The sequence below is a fragment of the Lycorma delicatula genome, chromosome 1 (genome assembly GCF_047948215.1).
Source record: "Lycorma delicatula isolate Av1 chromosome 1, ASM4794821v1, whole genome shotgun sequence".
In the NCBI taxonomy this organism is placed as follows: Eukaryota; Metazoa; Arthropoda; class Insecta; order Hemiptera; family Fulgoridae; genus Lycorma; species Lycorma delicatula.
This window is the reverse complement of record NC_134455.1, coordinates 57,529,566-57,553,449: the sequence shown is the minus strand read 5'-3', so window position 1 is coordinate 57,553,449 and position 23,884 is coordinate 57,529,566. Positions and strand designations below refer to the sequence as shown.

At 32.7% G+C, this 23,884-nt stretch overlaps 1 protein-coding gene across 13 annotated transcripts in view; it reads right to left on the bottom strand.

Annotated features, from left to right (window-relative positions):
- Positions 1 to 23,884, bottom strand: part of LOC142318445 (sodium-independent sulfate anion transporter) — a 161,333-nt gene that overhangs the window by 113,755 nt on the left and 23,694 nt on the right. For 4 of the 13 annotated variants that reach the window (XM_075355040.1, XM_075355073.1, XM_075355058.1 and 1 more), the window contains exon 1: positions 5,141 to 5,297. The exons of 6 other annotated variants lie outside the window; for them this stretch is intronic. The gene's annotated coding sequence lies outside the window, so the exon portion shown is untranslated. Of the gene's footprint in view, positions 1 to 4,575; positions 4,783 to 5,140; positions 5,298 to 23,884 lie in introns of those variants that run through there. 3 more of the 13 variants (XM_075355048.1, XM_075355079.1, XM_075355066.1) reach the window with 2 other exon arrangements.

The window sequence follows — 23,884 nt, the reverse complement described above, 5'->3', positions numbered from 1 at the left end:
TTGAAATAACTGTCAACCAACATAGAAAACAAAACCAGTAAAGTTATGCGACAAAAGGAATTTTATATAAAAATGATTCTACTCTGAGTAAACTTATGAGATATAGGACCCACACTATCTGTATCTCGCCACCCCCTTGACTAATTAAAACCAAAATTAAACTGCATCAACGATCGATATATTCAGAAAACATTTTTTTTAAATTTCATAATAATCAGTTAATCCGGTGTGAAGATATCAAGCAAACTGATAATAGATAAAAAAAAAGTAAAAAATTAGGCTTGTTACCTCCTCCACCTTGAATTAAATTGCTCAAATACATAACCAAATTTTACATACTAATTAAAATAAGAAAAAATTAAAATTCATCTAATTAAAACAACAATGTAACCAAATCCAGAAGTGGCAAAAAAGAAAAATGGGGTTTTGCCCCAACTTCTTAATGGGTATGAATAAGACTAAATATCATCAGAAAGTAACTTAGCTATCTAGAGAAGTACTAAATTAAATGAAAAACTTTACCTAATTTTGAGTAAATTTTACCTCCCTAGTCCCTTGACCAATTGTGACCAAAATTAAATGGCATCAATGATCTGTATGCAGAAATCATCATGCCAGATCAGTCCTCCAGTCAAGATCTAAGCAAAAAAAGGCCATGTATATGTATGTATGTATGTAAACATACATACATATACAATTGTTGGGAGAAGTTATGAAACATCAAGATCTGCAAAAACACTGAAATGCAAAACTTGACCCAGTTAGTAAATATTCCCTTATACAGTACACTATACAGCTAGACAGTACAACTACTTAAGACTTGAAAGGAAGTTTAAAATTAAATAAATATTTTATGATAATAGTAAAGTAGAATTAGAGCTACCAAACAAATACACAAATTGAAATGAGATTTATTAATTGAAATAACTGTCATTATCATGAGACAGATAAAAGAAAGATTCAGTTTTTATGAATTAGTAAATAATTAAATTCAGTCATGATTTCAACATGCCTTACTATATGATTCCTATATGAGCAAGGTGTACAAACACTTCTTAACTTTTACTTACAGTAATGAACCACAAATAAAAAGAAAGTGTAAATAGTTAATTCTTATAGTTTTTCTTTCTTGTAGTTTTTTCCTACAAGCATTCAATCTGAGGACCTTTTGTCATGCAGCATACATTCAACTAATAGAGATCATCCCATATTTTATTTTGAATAACGGAAGCGACAGCTGGCTGCTTCTATCTTATCTCTAAAATAGGGTAGATCAGTAGATTGCAGAAGTGCATAAACAAGATCTTTCATAAAACCAAAAAGGAAAAATCATATGGGGTCAAAATCAAGTGACCTTGGATGCCACCGATCTGTGACCAGGTCTATCCCAACAGAGCTATGCCAATGCTGAACTGATCCTGTATAGAGTTACACCAGTAAGGAGGTGCACCATCTTATTACCAAATAAAATTGTCTGGTTCATCTTACTGTCGAAGAAAAGAGTAGTCCATGCTGCATAACTGATTAAGCAACTTCTGTTACGCTTGCTTCAGCAAAAAACAACCGGCCCATCGAGACATAGCCTAGAAAAAATTTATTTTTTGGGGATTCCCTTTTGCACTTTAAAAGAGTCCATGGGGATTTTCTGACACCCCCCCAGATACAGATATTATACCTGAATACAAGGTGTAGTTTTATATATTAATATACATAGGTACTTGTTGAAGGGTCTTATCCAAGTACTGTAGGAGATGGTAGAAGTGGCCAGTCATGGTTTACAGACCAAAACCTTCCAAAATGCTGAAAAAAATCCAGGTTGTTTTTCCTCACAAAGAGTAGGGTAACAGACTCAACAGCTGAATACTGACCATTGAGTTTACATGGGAAAATATATATATATATATATATATATATAGTAGACGAATTGAATGCAGGCGCTGGCATCCACAGCTATCAATTCAGCTTTTGCAAAGGTCGTTCCACACTGCAGGCCTTGTCAACGGTGGTTTGTTGGGCCAATGGTGTGAAGGAAGGTACTTGGAGGACCAGAGGGGTATGCCTCTCATCATCACGTATGAATGCCTTCAGATCAGTCCCATGGGACATCATCATGACAACTCTCAACGAGAAGGGAATAAATAACTACTTGCAGAAAAAAATACAAGAATACCTTTCTGACAGGTGGAAAACTGCAGATACACAGCAGACCCAGCTCTATTGCCAGATGTTCAAGGGGGTCCCACAAGGATCGGTGCTTGGCCCCCTGCTCTGTGTAGTTGTCTTTGAAAAGAGTGCTCACACTTCGGCTGCCTGTGGGGGACTAAGGCCATTACTTATGCTGATGACCTTATGATACTAATAGAGCATTAGCCATGATAGATACGTGGGTGGGCGAGCATGGACTGGCGCTGGCCCCAGACAAGTGTACTTATTCAACTCTGACAGGCAAGAGGCAAGTAGGACCTATTGAACTGAGAATTGGCAATTATACTCTGTAATCTGTAAGGAAGGTCAAATATCTAGGGATAGTTATCGACCACGCATGTAGATTCAGCGAACAAGTACAGGTTGACTAGTGAAAAGGCTGAAAAGACGCTGCAATCAATCGGCTTATGTCAAATCAGAGGGGGCCCAAATCGTCAAAACATACATTGATCATGTCTGTCATTACCTCCTCAATGCTGTATGCAGCCCCGGTCTACGGAACTACTGTGAGAATTAAACACAATCTGGAGAGACTCTAGAGCATTCACTGAAGAACGTTATTGAGTATTACGTCGGCATACTGTACAACATTATTCAATGCGACTTGTGTTATGGCAAAGGGGAGAGCACAAACTGATTTAACGGCATGGGAACGGCAAAGGCAAGGTTGGCTACCTTGAATGATTGGAAGGAGAGATGGTGAATGGGCAGTATTGCAACATGGATGAAGCAGATAATGTGACTTGACGGCCTGGTGCAACAGAGGCACAGGGAGACAGGCTTCCACACAGTACATATGAGTGATGCTAGCTTTGAATCCTACCTATCCAGGGTGGGAAGAAGAGACTCTCTTAACTGCATGTATTGTAGCAGAAGATACAGTGGAGCACACTCTGTTCCATTGTACGGAATGGAGAGAACACAGACTGTGAGCAGGAACTGATAGATTGCCACCGGAAGATCTGGTAGCTTACATGCTTGAGTCACCTACGAACTGGAGGGCAGTTGAAGACTTCACATCAGCGGTTATACAAGCCAAGGACTCGAAAGGATGAAACAGGGGATTTTAGAGTAGGGCAGGGAGGACAGTCCCAGTCGTGAGGGCCGAGGTGTTTCGGTTCCAATGATCAGCAGGGGATTCCAGGGGTGATAAGGAGGTGTGGAGAAATAAAAAAAGACCCAAGACCCAGTACTGGTGAGGGGAAGCCATTTATGGTGGTCCCCTAAGGGGTTGAATGTACCCTCAGAGTCATCAGGGGTATGAACTCAAGTTGAGTTCACTATGAGAACTAGGAATAAATTTCGTTGCTGCAGACAACATTTTTGTGATATGTTATTTATTCAATTTGTAGGCCATTCAAGATGTCTAGATGAGGCCTGTAGTGAAGGCAAAAGCTGAGTTTAAAAATCACTAATGTAAATGTCTACAGAGGCATCTCAATGATGTCTGGCTTATTACTATGAGATGTAAAAAGTTAGAGAGGGTGAAAGATGATTCCCATTAAAGCCCATCACAGCTAGGAACGGAATGGTGGGGGGGTTGTGGCAACAACCCCCCGGGGTTGGGATGTACCCTCAGCATTGGGCATAAAGAAAAGTTAAGATCCAACCAGTGAGCCGACCTGCCATGCCAGACATACTGCTGCTAGGTGGGAAGACTCATATTTGAGTTCAAGGACACTCTTGGGCAAGGACACTTGGGCCCAAGTTTTACTTAACTGTTGGTCCAGCCCAGGCAAGTAGGGGGTAAAAAATAATAAAGATTATTGCTGCCAAATTCATAAAAGCAAAAAAAAAGATTACAAAACACACTTTCTCCAGACTTAGTCCACAATTGGTGTTTCTTAAAAAAAAAATATTACACATTTAAGCAGCTTCATGTAATCTCAACAGATAATAAAACTTATTTATGACACATAGAGATATACAATTACAAATTTATAGAAAACACTGATGATGGAATGAGTGTCAAAAGTAATCATTTTTAATTCATTTCTAACCATATTACTAAATTTTTTGCTGTTATTACATACACCTTTTTATATATATCTCCACATGTATTTTTAATAACTTCATACATTTAAGCATTAACCATTTTTTTTTTTTAATTATTATTAATAATACAGCATTCCAAAGCAACAACACAAAATATATAATTATGTTTTAACTGTTAAAATATGCATAATACATTATAAATTGTTAAATATATTTTGTGATGTTACAAGGTTTTTCCTGATAGAAAAACACTAGAGCAGTTCCTTTTTTTTATTTATGGAATAACACACTAATCCATCCCTGATGTGATCTGCACAATGTAAAAATAATTACTAATTACAATAAATATTCCATATTTTTTATAAATATTGTTACCTTAATCTAAGCGTATGCACTATTATACTGCTGTTTCTAATAAAATAATCAGCATACTAAATTAATACTTTTTTAAATAAATTAACATTAATAAAAAAAACGTTATGTTAAAAATGTTATACAAGACAAATTTAAATCACTCAAAAAACTTATCAATTAAGAGTATTTTAACACATATTCCTTTATTTAGAAATATATTATGAAAGTACTTTGAACATACAATATCATACATAACATACACTTGTACTGGATCATATAAAGCATTAATAACAACAACTTCTGTATCTGGTATTATTTACCTAATGAACAAACGAGTGCAACTTAAGTTTACTTACTGACAGTGCACAGAAACCTGTGTAATAATAACATTAATTTAAAATTACACAAATGATTCAAGTATCTACAATATTATATAAATTTTAAGACTGCTGTAAATTGAACAGTGAAATTTTTTTTAATTGCTTATTAATATGAATCAGTTCTAATCGACTGATGATTAATTTACTGATTGTTTAAATAATTGAAGATAAAAAAATTATAAATTACTAAATTTTACTGTACTCACTGAACAAATAATGGCATGTGTTGCAGATAGATGGTGCACGAATTATCAACAAGATCTTTTGTTAATCATATATATGCTAAAGAATGAGGTCACAGTCAAGAACATTAATTCCACACACACTGAATTACTGACAATGCCACTTCTGAGCTCGTTGTTCAGCTTATAACTAACAGGCCTACCACCTTTATGTTAAAATTTTATATTGTAATATCACAGAATAGTGCATAAAAATACTGGATGAATTCAAGGTCAAGTGCAGAAACAGAAGTTTGTCTGATGAAGGCATGACATATTTAATCTCTCATTTGGAAACCAGTTGTAATTTAAATGCTTGACTGAGCACTGTAAATATTGTTTCTTCAATCCTAATAAAAAACCATTCTTAGTCATTAATATAAATGTTATATTAAATTATAGTACAAGAATTTTTGAGTAACAAAGTTGAACACTATAAAATATAAAAAAATACAAACTTTTTTAAACAAAATAATCACATACATAAAATGAAAGTTACAGTGGATCAAATAATACAATACACAAAAATTATATAAAAAAATTGTAATAGCGACAGAAAGTTTTCCAAACTGTAATGCAGTAATAAAAATGTTTTGTGAAGTTGCAATCATCAGGAAAAAAATTATCTTTTTCCATTTGACTAGCCAATACTGCATTCCATTCTTTTCCCTATATGCCTATCTCTTAGCCACAAATAATTTAAGCATTGTATACTACCAGGGATAGCTCTAAAGTAAAGACCACTGGGAAATTTCTCTCCATAACGTTGGCGAACCTGTCGTTCATGGCCACGCTAGTAATTTACACACTGCATTGTTGTCTAAGTTGTCGCGTTGTAGTATCTTTGATTACGTGCGAGTTATTACGTTACAAAATGAACAGGAAAATCGATGTTTCCGCCGACTGTGAAATGCATGGAGTCGCACGTTTTTTAAACCATCAAAACGTTAAGCCGGCTGAAATTCACTGGCAGTTGGTTGCTGTGTACGGTGATAAAATAATGAATGAATGAAAGACACGTCTGAAAACGGTATCATCCTCAATCACCAACCGGACCAACAAAGGTCAAGCCACAGCCATTTGGAAGCAAACTGATGGCCACAGTCTTTTGGGACCGGTTTGGCATACTGCTGATTGATTTCATGCCACGTGGAACGACTAAATGCATAAGCCTTTCTTTCTTTTTCCTATTTAGCCTCCGGTAATTACCTTTCAGATAATACTTCAGAGGATGAATGAGGATGATATGTACGACTGTAAATGAAGAGTAGTCTTGTACAGTCTCAGTTCGACCATTCCTGGGATGTGTGGTTAATTGAAACCCAACCACCAAAGAACACCGGTATCCACGATCTAGTATTCAAATCAGTGTTAAAATAACTGACTTTACTAGGACTTGGACGCTGGAACTCTCGACTTTCAAATCAGCTGATTTGGGAGGATGCGTTCACCACTAGACCAACCCCGGTGGGTTAAAAAATGTAGAAGCCTACTGCGAAGAAACTCTACATAAGTTCGGTGCGCCATTCAAAATTGGCGACGTGGGCGGCTGACCGACAGCGTCGTCCTGCTGTACGACAATGCATGTCCACATGTTGCGGGTCCGACACGTGATTTACTAAAAACATTTGGATGGGAAATTTACGATCACTCGCCATATAGTCCGGACTTAGCTCCTTCCGATTACAATTTGTTTAGGAAATTGAAAGAATTTTTGAATTGTAAGCAATTCGCGGGTGACGATGAATTTAAAAATGCTGTTAATCAGTGGCTAAATGGACTTGCGGCAGAAGAATAAGACGAGGGTATATAGAACCTGGTGTATCGCTACCATAAATGTCTTAACTTCATGTGTCGATTATATAGATTAGTAGTATAAGGTATATTGTTTAAGAGAAATAGAAGATTTATAAAGTTTTCAAAATATTTTTTTTTACCATGAAACTGTCTTATAACTTTAGAGATTCTCTTAGCCACATCATAATTTATATATCCTCATCCTTAATTAACCATTAAAAATAATTGCAATATTTGTCTTCCTTAGTATTATTATGCTGCACACCTTCTTCTAGAACTAAATTTTTAATATTGTGTTCTTATGTTAAGACCCAGAAACCTAGTTCATCTCTAGAGTATCGGCTATAAATTACTCTCTTCTAAATGTTTAAGACTTGTTTACTTTAAATGTTATCAACCAACTAAATCTTTAACATTCTTCTTTAAAGGAAAATCACATTTAAAAGGCCTCTATTCTTTAGGTTTTTTTCCTAATCTCCTATTTCACTGCTATAAAGCACTTCTAATTCATATAAATATTTTCAAAGATTTATTCTAATTCTGCAACTTCTGGTTTATTCTATTTTAACAACTGAACTAATTCTCCTTCTTATGCACTTCAGTAATCTTTAATTTTCATTTACTTATAAATTTCATTTCTTCCTCGGAAATAAATCACATCATTGTTATTTAGTCAAGTCACCGCAAGCTACAACCAAATTACAGAAAATGTTTTTATTTTTGTTCTTACGTTGCACATAATTCTTTTGCTAAATCAGAATTATAAAGTGAGATAATAGTAATTACAAAAGATTAACCCATTTTCAAAATAAGTAAATTATTATTTTGGAAATTCTTTTTGAAGTTAATTGTATAAGTAGATCCTTCTTTAATCAAGTTATTAACGGTAGTTGCACTAATGGTTCACTAAAGAAGGCTATTCTTCAAAAAAAGATCTTCTGAAGTACTTAATTATTTAACGAACAGGAATAGTTAGTTAATCATTTTTAATGTCTTTTTGTCAGTTTTTCTATTGCGTCTTTAATGAGAAACAGTCTAAATCCAAGTTTAAATTCTTTCTCTTCTGCAGCTTGCCTTTCATAATGTTCTCCCCATTATAGCAATTTTATTCTTACAAATTTACAAATAACTCCCCTTTCTGTTTGATTTTGTGTTATTTTCCATAAGATCTAAAACATTTCGTTTAACATGTTATCGAATGGTTTTTCCAGATCTATAAATGCCGTGTAGGTAGCTTTGTTTTGTAATTTGACTTCTAACATTATTATGGGGTAAAGTTGACCTATGGTTTCCATGTTTTTTCAGAAATCAAACAATCATCTAGTACACTTTGTAAATTTTATTTTATTTTTATAAAAATCATTCTAGTTTGAAAATTTGTATGTATTTAATTAATTTTAAATTCAGATCAGTAGTGCAAGAAGAAATTATTAGCAAAAATAATAACATTCTTAAAATGTACTACAAAATAGCTTAAAATTCTTTTTATTAACACTTAAAATTATTAAAGTTCCTAAAACATAGCTACAACTTCCAACTTTCAGCTTTATTTAATACATTTATAATTTATATATATCGGGTGATATTTCAGTATAAAAATATATAATGCATATCTAAGCAGTATTTGGAGGCAGTAAAAAAGTGAGATTCTACATAGTCAAAAAAAAGAAACAAATCAGAATATGGTGGGTTTTAAATTTTTGTCTGCCATCTTGGATCCACCGTATTGAATCAAATTAAATTTTTTTAAATGGCACGGTGGACACATATGACATGATTTCGATTTAAGATTTTACAAGAAAAACAATGTTGAAACCCGCTTTTTGTTTATCAAGCTGTAAGCATTCAAAGTTGCAATAACAGAAAAATCATGTTAATAATAAAACAAGGTAAAACACGCTGCAAGAACAATTTCATTGCATTTTACATTCATAATGCATACAATAATAAATTTTAAACAGTGCTATAATATTGTTAATAATAACTAACAATTAACAACATAATTTAAACTGATATTATTTACTTTAAATATTACAATATTTATTTAAAAATTTTAAATAAATGTTTTCGATCATAAATTACTAATGCAATAAATTTTGGATGTGCTTCCAAAATTTATTGGGCTTTTGTGTTCTTTCTTTCCAGTTTAGTTTTTCTTTGAAGTCATGTGTGATATTTTCTCTAAATATTTAAACCTTTCAACTAGCTCGACTTTGTGTCCGTTTATGATTACGTGGTTCAATAGCAGGGGATTTATGGCCGTTATTCTAATCTTTTCATATGATATTCTTAGGCCTATTTTTCCTGCTAGTTCTTCCAATGAAGTTACTTGGATTCTAGCTTCTGCAGTGTTATTGGCTAGAAACGCTAGGTCATCTGCAAATCCTAGACAGTTTACTTTGATATCGTTTACATGTTTCCTTGCTTCAATTGTTAGGTGTGGTGGGTCTTTTTTGTACCATTCTCTCATAGATATTCTAGGGTACAGCTGAAGAGCAGTAGGGATAGTCCATCTCCTTGTCTTAAACCTGTTTTGATTAGGAATGATTCTGATGATTCTCTTCTGAATTTTATTTTGGAGATTTAATGTGAGTTCTATCACTTTTACTAGTTTCGGGTGTAATCCTAAGTTTCTTAGTATTTTCAGCATTGATGGTTCATGAATACTGTCGTAGGCTTTTTGAAAATGTATGAATGATATTGATGTGTTTTAAACGTTCCTATAGTATTCCTTTGTATTATTTTTATCGCTTTCAATTTCGATTTGTTTTATTAGGTCTTTTTGGAATTGTATTTTGGTATATCTTATTGTTTTGTGGATTTCTTTTCTTTTTTTTGTTAGATTGAAGTGAGACTCCTCTGATTGGCCATATTGGTGTCTTTTCTCTACTGTGATGTCACAATCTTTATTCCAACATCAGTGCTTGGCACTTGGTTGGATTGGAGCAGTGTGTTTTGCTGAATCTTTTAGTTTTGTTGTGAATTTAGTTACAATCTTTTCCGTAAATGTTTTTGGTTGCTTCTTGGAAGTTTTGTTTATTTATTAGATTGTCTGTATTGTATTCCTTTTTGTTTTTAGTGGTTTTTGGTATTTTCTTTTATGGGGAGAAAATCATTTTTATTTTGAAAACGTGGTAATCCGATCCTGTGTCTTCGCCTTTTAGCAGTCTGACGTTCTGTATCTGTTTATGGAAGCTCTTGTCCATGCATATACGTGGTCTAGTTGCCATTCTCCTTTTTTCCAGTCAAGGTGTTTCCAGGTTTTTTGTAAGAAGTATGTGGATTTGGATATCATTCTGTGGTTTCTGCAATATTCTATTAATTTCATTTTTTTGTACATTTATGTGCTGTACGTTCTCCTACCACATCATTTTATTTCTTTACTCTGCTTAGTTGGGCATTGAAATCTCCTATCAGTATCTTCATGTGCTTGTTGTTGATATTGGTAGTTGTTTCGTCTAGTAGTTCCCAAAATTCGTTCACTTCTTGTCTTGATTTTACTTTGTTGTTTTTGTTGTTAGTAGGTGCGTGTCCGTTTATTATCTATAACATAGATTTATATGTTAACTTCCAATATTAGACATTAAAACATAAATGCTTCCATTGATGTTGTAAAGTGTCAGTCTGTTTCATATGAAGCTCAAAAGTAAAATGGAATTAAAAATTGTGAACAATTTTCATTAATTTACTTGAGAAACTACGTGCTGATTCATGTATAGTTATTGAACTATAAATAAGTATAAGAAATTAAATATTAAGAAAACTTTAGTACCTGATCAAACCCAAAACCTAATAGATTAGATCGAAAAGCAATCCATGCAAAAGTAGCTGGCGAAAATTCAGTGTTATATTAATAGAATTTAACAAGTAATTTCACTGAGTAAACGTTTTCAGATATTTATTGTGCGATAGCCATTAAATGCTTCACATTTTCATTAACAAAAAAGTAACAAAGAGGGCCCAGTTTTATCACCAATGCTTTTTAATCACTGCTAGAACAAAATTCGGTTTTCAAGATTTCTCTCTGGGAATACAAGTTTTGAAATGAACCGTTATTTATAATTTCTTATTGATGGACCAATGGTGAGTGTATCATGAAGTTCTCCAGGGACTTTCATTACCTTTTCTACTTGTGAAAATAATGGAAAAGGTTCATACAACCATATGTCTTAAAATGCTTCGTTTGCAAGGTAAAGCTTAGTGAAAGATTTTGCTCGGGTTCAGCTACCCTGGTGAAATAAGGTCGTATTGAAATTTTTACAGTATTTAAGAGGCAGAATTAGTTAATATCTTATGGTTTTTGACCTAAAAAGTTGAAATACAATATGTCCCGGAACCTTATCTACAGTAGTTTTTGAGAAATATATTTGAGAAATAGTTTTTTGAGGAGGTTTTCCGAGCGAAAAACACTTTTGCATTATCACTCTGACACGACATATCTGTTGTAATAAAAATATATCACATTGTAAATCTAAATTAAAATAATAAAATTACCATCTGCTTTACAGCAAATGACATGAATAGCTGAGACTCTCTACAGTAATTTAAATACCTGAATATAAATGCAAGACTAAGAAATCGTAAAACATAAGATAGTAACATATCATTATCCCTAATATAGTTCGCATGTTAGCCCCTAGATGAAACTTGCGAAACAATGCCTCTGAACAGATATAATCCACAAGGGTGTGATGCACTGTTAGTTGGCAATCACAGCGAGCACAAAGAGGTGCGTGCATCTGTTTCCGTAATCAGACATCCATGAGTGAGCATAGCGTACCCTATTCGTAAATTGCATATTTATTATATTCGTAACTGCATATTTATATTTGTAAATTGTATATCTACATGAGGAGCTTCACAATTAAACAGTGTTAATTGATGAAGTTTATTGTTCATGGTATTCTCCCATTTACTTGGCCACTCATCGTGAACAACCCTCTTCAGGAGACAGACAAGATTGTTAAAAGCAACCCCATTTGTAACAGTAGGCTGGAAACAAGCCTCTCTCTTTTTCCGCATTATCTGCGCGCTCATTGTTTGAAATTCCTGTATGGCTGGAGATCCAGCAGACGCTCACTGTTGTATTAATATTCTCCCGTTAAAGTCCAATAGGGCAAGGAACGAGGGTGGGGGGTGGATGGCGACCGGAACGTCACTAAGCGGGTGTCTCCCCCCAACGGAGTTGGGATGTTGTATTAATATTAATCGATGTTGTATTAATGTATTGCGAAATGACACGATGAATCTCGCAGACAATAGATGTCTTGAATACACGTCATTAATCGCTTGTAAAGCATGGAATCTTTACAAGATTCCATGCAAATCTCATGGAATCTGAGCAAACAAAAACATGTCGATATTTTGGGCTAATTATATGTAAGGCCTTATTAATAGAATACAGTTCTGCAACAAAAATAATGATGATGTTGGGGAGGTCAAGCATGTGTTCTGTTGCCAACCACAAAGCCAGCAGAACCAACAGAATTAAAGTTTCTAGAGCCATCCGTATAAACTGTTAACATCAGGATTCATGCTATTTACAATATTATAAAATTCGTTTTTTAAGATAACCAGATTTGTGTGTTTTTTATTATACTGACAAAGATCAAAGCAGTAGTTAACTAGAGAAGGCTGCCAAGAGGAGTGGGTAATAACATGGAGCAACAGTAAGGACTGGAGGCAATTACATATTTAAAGCTGAGAAAAGGCACTGAGCTCTTATGCCTAGCAGAGCAGTAAATCTCGGCTGTTACTGATATCGATTAACATGCTGGTTCGAGAATACCACATCAAAGGTTGTAGGTTAAGCGTTTATGTCAGCCAGATAGGAGCATATCTCTCATTTGCTTCTGACTATTACAAATAGATGTTCACCACTGTCCGCCAACAGACTTACCACGAAAAAGCACCCATGGTAAGATGGATTAATGAATGATGGACTGCATCGAGCATCTTTAGACCGGTGGCCCGCGCCGACGAATAAGCCACCGGGTAGTCTAACCGGGAACAGACTAGAGCTCGGTAGAAGCGCAACATGCATATATGATCAGCTCCCCAACGGTATTGGATACAACCCTCAGCATGTCTAAAATTTTTAGACATTTTACCTTCATTTCCTTTAAATGTGTTACCCATGTTAGTCGTTGGTCTAACGACATTCCTAGAAATCTAATTCGCGTGCATGCCTCAACTGGTTCACCATACAAATACAGTTGAGGGTAAACGTGAACCCTTAACAAGGAAAAGCAAATGCACTTCGTTTCTTCCGGGAAAAACGTGAATCCAGTAGATTTGCACCACGAGTCTAAGCAGGTTATTCTGTTTTGAAGCAGCCTCTCACCAGTAGGTAACATTCTACATGCTATGTAAATAGAGAAATCAGCTACAAATAAACAACACGTAACCAGTTTTTGTATCCAGTTTGTTATACTATTTATGGCTATGGCAAACAAATTAACACTTAGGACACTTCCCAGAGGTTCTCAGTTTTCTAGTGTGAAACTTTCAGACACAGTCGTTCCAACTCAAACTCGGAGGAATCAATACTGTGAAAACCCTCTGATAAATGCGATGAGATTACCTTACCTTGTACATCCTATTCATGAAGTGTATTTAGGATTCCTCTCCTCCATGCCTTGTCGTACGCATTGCATTTTGCAAATCGATAAATACAAGAACCAGGAATTGAAAAAAAAGACGTTTTGAATAGCAGCTTCCAGAGGGACTACGTGATGAACAGATGAAATATCCTGGCAGAAACTGCACTGTTCTGGAGCAATTAGGGCGTTTTTCTCAAGATACCACACTAGACGACAGTTTAGCATTCGTTCCACACCTTACACAGGGCACTGATCAAGGAGATAGGACGATAACTTGTGGGGCATGATTTATCTTTGCCAGATTTCAGTATGGGGATAACCAGTGCCTCTGTCAAAGAATCTGGAACCACTGGTGAGAAAACTTTATTATAGATACACAAAAGATGTAGTGCAGTATCTGGGAGGTGTGATAACATACTGAACCTGACACTATTTCCAGGGGAGTGTCACGAGAATTATTCAGGACATATACCACCTTATTTCATTATAAGAAAAGGGTATGTTAATTCATTCTGCGTGTCACCAATCACCAAAGGGATATTTTCAAAGGGCAATTTATATCTCACAAACTCAGGGCAGTTTGATGATGTGTGAAACTGCCCTAAACGACCTTCCAAATGTGGTTGCTATTATCAACTGGCTCGGTAACAAGGTTTTCGCCATTTTGCAGACCAATCGGATGCGGTGATTGTACCGATTACTCAAACCTAGTGTTTGAATACTCAAACACTAGGTTTGAGTATTTCTCCCTAACAAATGATGGTGTTGTACAAGAAATTGATTCGACAAAATTCAGCACACCTAAACACTCGACGGCAAACAGCCCTTGCGTTGCGGAAGGCGCAGAACAATTCAGCCCTCGGTGTTCGATTGAAATCACGCAAAACCCTACGACGATCTTTCAGTGAATGCCGGCAGTCTTCATCCCACCAAGGAACAGCAGGTCGCCTTGGTTTTCCACATGGTTAAAAGGGATCAAGACTTACGTGTTTATTACCCATTTAACAAAGTTATTATAAGTCAAACGTAAAGAGTTTTTTTACCCTAATTTATTGGTTTTAACCTCCAGATTTCTCAAAAGCTACTGTAGATATGGTTCTGGAGCTATTCATTTAATTTTTCGGGTCAAAACCATATTTTCTTTTTTTTTTTGGGCGGAAAACATTTTTACATTATCACTGCCCGGAAAACAAAAATATAATAAAATATATAATTTAATAAAACAACAAAAATTACAACAAAATGAAGACGTACACTAGAAATTTAAAAACAAAATTAAAACTTAAATTGAAATATGAAATACAAAAACAAAAAACTTACTAAAACATTAAACAAGGATAACAAAAAAAATAAAAATTTAAAAAACCATAGAGAAATACTAATGCACCTTCAAAATTTTAAAAGCCGTAAGAAATCACTAATTCTGCCCCTTAAATAACGTAAAAATTTCAGTACGACCGGGTTAACTGAAATCCGATCGAAATCTTTCACTATGCTAACTCGCAAACGAAGTATTTTAAGACGTTTATATGAACTTTTTCCATTATTTTCATTAGTAGATTAGTTTATGAAAGTTACGGGAGAACTTCGTGATGCACCTGTGTACATTACTTTACAAAAATGTGTGCCTAAGAGGATAAATTCTGGACAGAAATTAATTACCCCTAGATACCCTATTGCATCAGAGGACGAGATGAATGACAAGTAGCGAGTGAAGATCCCATGCCTGACCGGGATTCGAACCCGGGACCTTCGGATGAAAGCCCGAGATGCTACCACTCGCGCCACGGAAACCGGCTAACTGGTGTACTAAAACTAACTTTAGGCTATGTGTTGTCATTCTTCACTCTAATTGTTCGTTGGGAGCAATTTAATTTCAACTGAAAATCACTATTAAATAATACAGTAAAAGGTCTCATAGGGAAGAAAAACAGACTTGAAAAAAGCTACTTATAGCTTTTGTATTAGGGAGTTGTTACCTTCCCCTAGACAAAATGGCACAACTGGTCCAAATATCCAGTTAGTCTACAACTTTTATGTTAAAACCATCTTAATCCTTTCCTTCAACACAATTTTATATTCACTACTTAAATTATTAGTCTATTTTTGTGGTAGTTTTCTATGTAAACATAGGCAGTCGTCACCTACGGAGATTGAGCCTTAATGTCCTTTCTACTTCTTTCCTTGATTTACCCCCTTTCCACCACAAAACAATTTAATTTTTCTTCAATTTAGCAGACCAAATATAAAATTAAACTAGAAATTTTGATTTTTCATAAACTTTCCTTACTATAATATCATTATGTGTTTCTTTTCTTTTTAACCAAATAATTTTTACAAAAAACGAATAAATTAAATGTAAGAAAAATGATTTCAATATCCGAAAACTCAGTATTAATCTACACATATAAAAATGAATGTTTGTATGTCTCTTATGCCTTCCTAAACCGTTCATGAGATTGCAATGAAACTTTGGTGAATTGTTCGCCCGCGAAGATTTCTGAATTAGTTTGGACCCGCTAGGTGACACTGGGGTCGAGAGATTTCGAAAAATTGTATTTATGGTCCGATTTGGCTGATATTCAGAATATGTATTAGTTACGTGGAAAGAAAAATTTCTGCAAAAACTATACCCGCTAGGTGGCGCCGGTGTCGAGATATTTACGAAACAAACAAACAAAAACAGACTTTCTTCTTTTATATATATATATATATATATAAGGCAATGATCGTATGTGTGTCCGCTGTAGACTAAAGAACTACTGGACCGATTTACGCACGAAGAAAGGGAAGGGGGAACGGGAAAAGGAGGAGAGAGGGAAAAATTGAAAGGCTAATTTTGTGAAATTCCGATATGTTCAGTTTTAAATGTTTTATCAAACTTTCAATTATGTTCATTTAATCTATTCATTTAAACACAAATATCTAACAAGTATAGATATACTCAAATCTAGCAATAGCGAAGCATTGTCGGGTCTGCTAGTTTTATATAATATAGAAAAAAAATATATTATAAACATTTAAACCTTTTATTCTTGTCTGAAATAACATTTTATGATAATAATGTATTTTAAGATTTAATAAATATTGAAGCAATACTGCAGTGCAAATTGCCCACTATATTAAAGTTTTTAGTTTGAATAGTGTTGATGTTTTAAAGAAAAGAGCAACTCAAAGATTTTCCTCGTTGAAGCAGACTAAACTAAACAAAAAATGTGACAAAGCAATTGAGATTGTCCTAGTTTATTGCTTTTCCAAACATTATCAGAGATCAGAGTATGACCTTGACGGGCTGAATTACTACTTAACTAATTTGTTTGTTAAATTTAAATGAAAATTCAGAATTTTCTAAGAAAACACTTTTAAGCTAAATAGAATTGTTAATCCCCAAACTAATGGTATTAGGTTAACAGAAAGCATCAGTAAATAATCAAAAACAATACTTGGCAAGTGGCGAAAGTAAAAAAAAAGCCTACAGAAATACTGTTATAACACAGTTAATAATTTTATGCATTAGAGAGTATACTAGGGAACTTGTATCACATCTATTGATTATGTAATTCCTGCTATTTAAGATAAATCAAATGTTCAGGATATATTTCAAAAAATATGAAGTACCATCTCTCAGATCGGTTAAAATGAGTAAACTTCTGATTGTCGCATTTTCACAGTAATTAATGGACAATGAGAAGCTGGATAACTTGGTTTTCCAGAATTGACTCTTCTTGATTATTTTGTCTGAGGGTTACCTAAAAACCATAGTTTACAAAACCAAGCTGTAAAAAGTAGAACTGGAAAATCACATATATATATTAAAGAAGTGTGGTTAATCACAAGAAAGGTGCTGCAGAATGAAGATCAATATAATATCAAGCTGTGAAAAGAAACATCTTTATACTTGCTATAAAAGTAATAAAGATAAGGATTTGAAGTAATCATTTCCCAAATATAAGTGATTGCATAAGTTATGAAGAATTAAGTGTTAACGTAATCATATAATCACCATTCTAAGCATTTTTATTTGATGCTTACTTAAATAAAGAAATGTTTACTAATAACTACACTTTTCAAAATTTTAAAAAAAAATTGTAGCAGCCTTTGTTTGAAATTTGCCATTAACATAGGGGAAAGGCAGGAAAATCTTGCTTTTATAACTTTTCTTCACTAAATGATACTCTTAAATTGAGTAATTATTTGAGAGGTTTATTTTAAAATTTAATGCCTGGTCATAGTAGCCTACATGATTAATCTACACTACCAAACACCAAAAAATTAATAATAATAAAGAGGAAGTAATACCTCTTATAAAGAATCTTGAATCTTAGCATTTTTCTAGAAAAATTGCTAAGATTCAACAATGAATAAGGGACGACTTATGTGATGCAATATACTAATCACATAAGCTTTACTTTTGTGAAAATATTGGGTAATGAGTAAATCCACCATACACAATTATATTTTTTCCAATTAGTGAATTAAAAAATGTACGTTTAGAAAAATGTAAACAACTTTGCAGGTCTCTGAGCCAAACTTATTTTAAATTTTTTTTAAATTAGCAACAGATTTTAAATTTGCTAAATAATAAACACATTTTTCTACATAATAAAGTTATGTAGGTAGTATTTAAAATTATAATAGTTTAAATCAATATTTAGTTTTTTTAATTACAAAATGGCAAATGAATTTTATAGTACTTTAACTCAAAAAAACTTAAAATACAGAAACAAAGTCTTGAGTAAGATGATATTCTCCACATTTTATGATCTATTGTCTCCATATCAGGAATAACACAGGGAGTAGCATCCTGGATACTGAAGAATGTGATGTAAGTATGAAATGCCAACCTTTAAAAATTGATTCCCAAGATAACTGAGGATCAGAGAAGTTAACATCATGCCATTGGCATTTATAACAGCTATTCACAGAAAAAACCAACAAGCTTTAATGCTCATTCAAGATAAAATAGTTAAATTGTAATAAAAAAATTAAATTATAAAAAATGGAAAGACAAGAACTTAATCACCAGATTATCCTAACATACCTATCAACAACCAATGTTAGATCAACACAAACTTAATGCTGAACGCCTATTACAGAGAGGGAATGTGCAAAATTAAGTTTAATAATTCATAGATATTTATTTATTTTACAGTTTTACCACTTAATCAATTGATAGAACAGTAAAAGCTGTAAGTTACATCAATCTGTAAGTTAGTATACTTGTAACTTACAAATGAAATGATTTAACCTACAATAAAATCATTAACCTTAAAATGGCTATTTTATTTAAAATGGTTGTTTTAAGTAGTTAACAAATTAATAAAAATAAATTAAATTTCAATTAATGTAACTTACTTCAAATAACATTTTTATATGTGATGTCAGTTTTTATCCTAAATGATATAATTTAATAATGAAAACAGCACCAGAAATAAACTTGAAAATAAAGAATCTTAAAAACTCAAAACACAATTTTAATTCACAACTAAACAAATCAATATTTACATAACTAATTATGCCATTTTAATATAGTTTTTTGTTTTCTGTTTTTCTTCAAGTTTTTCTAAAAGTATATCAACAATAATAATAATATTACAACTGTTCTACATCTTTCTTCTTTTGCTTTTAATAAGTCTATAATGACTAAAATATTAAAATTGGTAATTCAAAAATAATTATACTATCATCGGTGTGCAATTAAAAATAACTATTAAAAATTTCTGTTTAATATAATAACAACAAAAATAAAATACTTCAAATTTCCCAAGAACAAACTAACAAGAGTTACATCAATCCGATAAGGGTAAATTTAAAAAAAGTTATAAAAAATGCTAAATATATGAACTTCTTGCTTGGAATAATTTTACCATACTTGAGTTAACAAACATTCCCATAAAAAATTAATGCTTTACAACACCACAAATGACTTATGTGCTGATTTCAAAAATTAATCATACACAGCCACAACCTAGATTACAAACCTAGTGAACAATGTGCATGCTATCAACTTTCCTCTTTGTTCAATGGTGATAGTATCTTGGTTTAACTCTGGCCACTTTTTATCAACACATTTTTACAGATCCTACATTCACAACATAAATACGATAATTTTGTATTGTAAAAGGGCATTGAAATATAAGATCAGGCTCTTCCATCATTGTCATTATTCTTAACTACTATTATTAAACTTACAACTATTAATTTTCTCATAAATTAAATTTGTTTTGTTAAATTATTTATATTAAAAAACTTATTACACAAAGTCAAAACCGATTAGAAAGCACTTATGTTACAAAAAAAAGAAATGGCAAGATGTAGAATGCAGTTCCGTATTTTCAAAAAAAAATCAAGCCAAACTTTCTGCCAAATCAATTCTATTCCTTTTATTGTACTGTAATTACATAAATTTCCAGCCAGCCAACTCTACTCCATGGGTTACTTAACTGAAAAAAGGAAATTTCTGTACTCATGAAAATGTTCCACATACAGAGTCCCGTTAACTCTATCTGATGTTAACTAAAACTGAATAGTAATAAATAATAATAGCAACAATTTCAGTCTAATAATAAGAAATTTTAATGAACACAAAACAATAATGTATTTGTAATTACCATTATGTTCTGAAAATAAATAACCTTCATATACAACTCAAAAAATACAAAACAGTACAAAAATTTATATAGATTACATTAAAAATTATAAATTACATACACTGTATATATTTGTCATCCTTATGGACATTTTTATACTGTCAAATGATGAATTATAACACAAAGCTGAATACAGATTTGTGAAAGTAAGATGCTAACATATCTCTGACCTTGGCTCTTCATTTTAACTTGAAATCCTAGATCAATCTTAACAGTATGAAAGTTTTGATGGACCAATTTCAACTCTGTGAGTATGAACTAACCTTTTAGTATGTGAAGCAGTGAGCAACTCAGCCAAACAGGCTCTATTATATTTAAATTACTTACACGTATAAACTACTTATTAATAATTTCATGTTTGCATGAAAATTATACTGACAATTACTATTACAGAATTTGGCAAAAAAAATATATCATGGAAAAACTAAATTATCTCCTGTTTAAAAATTCTGTAGCTCAATATCAACTCTAAGTGGTACTGTGATCCTTTACAAAATAGAAAAAAACATTAGGCAATCGTTTATAATCATACATAACAGACACTATACCACTATACTGAAACTAAATTTTAAATGTAATTGTCTAAATTATCAATAATCTGATTTCTAATAAAATAATAAATTTCTAATTAAATGTGCAGTAAAAAATAAATGTCTTCCCAAACAATGTTTACTTTGCACAATTACTTACTAAAACCTACTCGTTCTAATGCTTATAAAAAAAAACTTTTTTTGACAAATAAGTTTTCAAAACAGTGGCAACAGCAACAGTAAATTTTCATTTCACTTTACTGATATTTCCCATATTTTTCTTAGTTAAAAAATTTGTCTTTTTCATTCATTCACTAAAGAAATAGTTATTATTAATTCAGTGAAAATGCCAATCCAGGGAATAAACAAATAGAAAAAAATGAAATGCCAATAATAGTTGTTCACAATTGGTGTAGCTGTTCAATTGTATTAGACTGAAAATATTCAATTGGATGTAAGATAAATTCAAAATAAATACTTGTACACTGTAATGTAAGTTTTGCAGTTAACAAAATTTTTGTGGGCAAACAATAATAAAACCTAATCAACTGAACCAAGAAACCAAAAAATCCTGTAATAAGATAAATTATATCAACATCTAATTTTGGAGACATTCTGAAAAGAAAGTGGACTTATTCTTGTTAAAGGCAACAGTCTGTAATTTACATCATAAAAAAATATTTTTGCACGCTTCATACATGAACAAAATAAAAACCAATAAAACTCAAAGGAAGTTTATTAATGGTCAAATATAATGTATAAAAAAATTCCTTTTATTGATCTAATCATCTTTCTAATATACCTCACAGAAAATTAACTGACCTGCTTTTGTTATATTTCATTCCCTTTGTTCTATTCACTTTCAGACTAAACCTCTCCTAGCAATAAATTCACATCATCCACTTTTTTCTTTTAACTCATTTATTACAACTACCCTAAGAACAACATCATCAGTGAATCTATCTTTTAACTAATCATTATCTAATCATCAACAACACCTTTATCTTTTCTCTCATGAGTGGCTTTAGGGTCATTCCATATCAAGTTGACCACGGGTTCCCAGTCGACCATCTCCAAACTTCACCAAATGTTGCATGGACATTCACTGTGGTCTTAAATGCCGTTTTACCAGATTGTAGCTCTATATCTGCTATTGTTGATTTTCTGTGATCTCTTGAAAAAAGGGTACTTACTGGTAGTTCTTTACATACATGCAAAACATTCTAACTTTGACTTAAAATTTTGAAAGCAATAATAAAGCTAGGTTTCAGTTTTAATACCTTCAATTAACATTTTATGCTGAATTTAAATATGTTATACACATGTTTCTTTTAGCAACTGGTTTTTAGATATAGCAGCTGAAGTTCAGCTAAAAAGTTGTTGCAACATTTTGTAAATCGAAGTTTAAGCTTATATCAAATTCCTTATTTAGTATTGTAATCAGAATGAGACTTTGTAACCTGAAAAAAGGCATAATTGTGTGTAACATCCTAGTTTCAAAGCAACTAGAGGCAGGAGATATTCATCATCAGATTCGGTCAAAAAATGTTTAGCTTAATTTTTGACTTTTTGAAAGCTTATATCACAAGTATACCTTCTTAGATTTTTGTTAGTTTTGTAATACTTGGAAAGAGCAATTTTTAAACTACAAAATCATGCAGTTTGTTTTTTGAACTATAGTTTATAAGTGGCAGAAAAAACAGTTGAAAGATAATGCATCTTTCATAGAGGGAGCAAGTTTTCCATGGATTAAATGAACACTCTAGTAGAAAGTAATTTTTTACTAATATCATCCATTTTTCTGCCTGTTAATACAGAGTTTTTAACTGCATTAGCTGTACCTTGCCTCCTATTGAATGAAGAGGAGACAGTTTCAACTAATTATAACTGTTACGAGGCAAACACTATTTTTTTAAATATTTATTACACATGCATAAAAATACTAAAATCATAAGCAAAATGAAATTTTGTCATAGCAGTAATAACAGAGTACAAAAAAGTATTACAATATTACAGAACAGAGTAGCATCAAAATAGAATAGAAATATATGAAGTAATCAGAAACCTTTCAGCACAATACTTTTAATTTCACTTCAGCTTAAATTTTTCTCAATCATAGATTGGATGTATTCTGGATACATATATTGCCATCCTGATGATGTTGATCGTGCTTCAAGAGTAGCAAAAATGAGCTGTACTGGAATCCAGCAATTGTCCTTCCTAGGGGTCCAATGATAAGAATGAACTACACCATGAGGGTGCATAAAACTAATAAGGGCATCATGTTCTTCAAAAGATATATCACATATATTTACAATCCATTAAGTATTGTCACACATGCAAGCCACATACTGGCCTGCATGTGTGACAATGAGGCTGAAACATTGCAGCCTCATTGTCATGTGCTTCAAATAGCACATAGTGCTATTTGAAACATCAGCTTCAAATACTGAAGCATCATTTGAGACTCTGCTAACTTGGATTTTAGCTTTGCTAACTGGCTTTAACTGGTAGTTCTCTTCCAGCTGTTGGGTGACCACTACTAAACTGGCTTTCCTGTTCAGGTCGGATTCTTTCAACTTCTTCTCTTGGAATAAAAAAGAACCTAATTCTTGGTATATTTTCTTTAAAAAAATTCAAATAAGTGTCTTGTTGCCAATATCTGGTTTTCTATAGGTCGCTGAAGAGTGGCATGTGCTCCTAATTGTTTTGTAGTACCTCCAATTCCATCACAAGAAGATTTTCCGTGGCTAGTACCAAAGAAGTTCCATTCAACTGTTATCCCAAAGTCTTCTTCATGGTGGCACAAATTGATAAAATTCTTGAATTGAGCAGCTGAACAATCACTGAAACAGTGTAAATGCTTTATTTCAGTCACTAACTTCAAGTATTTGATCAGTTCAGTCAAAAACATATAATGATGTGATGGTGCAGACAATCACTGACCATGTAAATATTAAGATTCTGAGGCTCGTTTTTACTGTAATAAACCATGAATGGATGCAGTGTAGCTTGACTGTTTTCCCAATGGAATCCCTGACAGCATCTTGCATAGTAAACAAATAGTTCTCAGCAAAATCCATCAGGATAATGGTATGATTATCATTTAAATTTTCCCTCAGTCGTTTTAAATATGAACTTTGAAATTTT